The sequence below is a fragment of the Mastomys coucha genome, unplaced genomic scaffold (genome assembly GCF_008632895.1).
Source record: "Mastomys coucha isolate ucsf_1 unplaced genomic scaffold, UCSF_Mcou_1 pScaffold5, whole genome shotgun sequence".
NCBI classification, from domain to species: domain Eukaryota; kingdom Metazoa; phylum Chordata; class Mammalia; order Rodentia; family Muridae; genus Mastomys; species Mastomys coucha.
In genome coordinates this window covers 52,545,698-52,546,521 of record NW_022196911.1, presented here as the reverse complement: position 1 = coordinate 52,546,521, position 824 = coordinate 52,545,698, and the positions used below count along the sequence as shown (strand labels likewise).

Genomic DNA, 824 nt, shown 5'->3' with positions numbered 1-824 from the left:
TGACAGGATCTTTAACTTTTTGAAATGTGGTATACAATATAGAATATGACATCATATATGTTTAGATGAATTTCATGGCATTCTGATTTTTAACCATAGTAAGAAACCTGTAAGCCCATTGCTTTCCCATCTTGAGGCATGTATTCTTTCCCCAGCTCAGATAACCACCCTTGGGACTTGTACTATCATGACTTAGCTTTGATCTGCTCTTCTGCGTTGTATAAATGAAGCCATAGATGTACATCCAGTCTTCCACATATTGTTTCTGAATACATCCATGTTGCAGCTTTACTGTATTCATAGTGTGACTTGGTCACATTTTATTGATCCCACAGTTTCCAGTGTAAGGTGTTACGGATTGTTGCATTGCACACTCTTATACATGTCTTCTAGTCCAGCTCTGAGTGTGTTTCTGTTGAGTATGTGTTGGCCCAGGGAGCAGCACTATTAGGAGGTGTGGCCTTGTTGGAGTATCTGTGACCTTGTTGGAGGAAGTGTGTCACTGTAGGGGTGGGCTTTGAGACCCTCCTCCTAGCCATATCGGAGACAGTCTTCTCCTGGCTGCCTTCTGATTCAGATGTAGAACTCTCAGCTCCTTCCCTAGTGCCATGCCTTCCTGGATGCTGCCACGGTTCCCACCTTGATGATGATGGAAGGAACCTCAGAATCTATAAGCCAGCCCCAATTAAATGTTGCCCTTTATATGAGTTACCTTGGTCATGGTGTCTCCTTACAGCAGTGGAAACTCTAATTAAGATTCTGGCCGGGCGGTGGTGGCGCACGCCTTTAATCCCAGCACTTGGGAGGCAGAGGCAGGTGGATTT

General features: G+C 44.7%; 1 protein-coding gene across 6 annotated transcripts in view; it reads left to right on the top strand.

The window, feature by feature from the left end:
- The window catches only part of Fam114a2 (family with sequence similarity 114 member A2), a 36,648-nt gene that overhangs the window by 9,977 nt on the left and 25,847 nt on the right, over window positions 1–824 (top strand). The window lies entirely within an intron of this gene.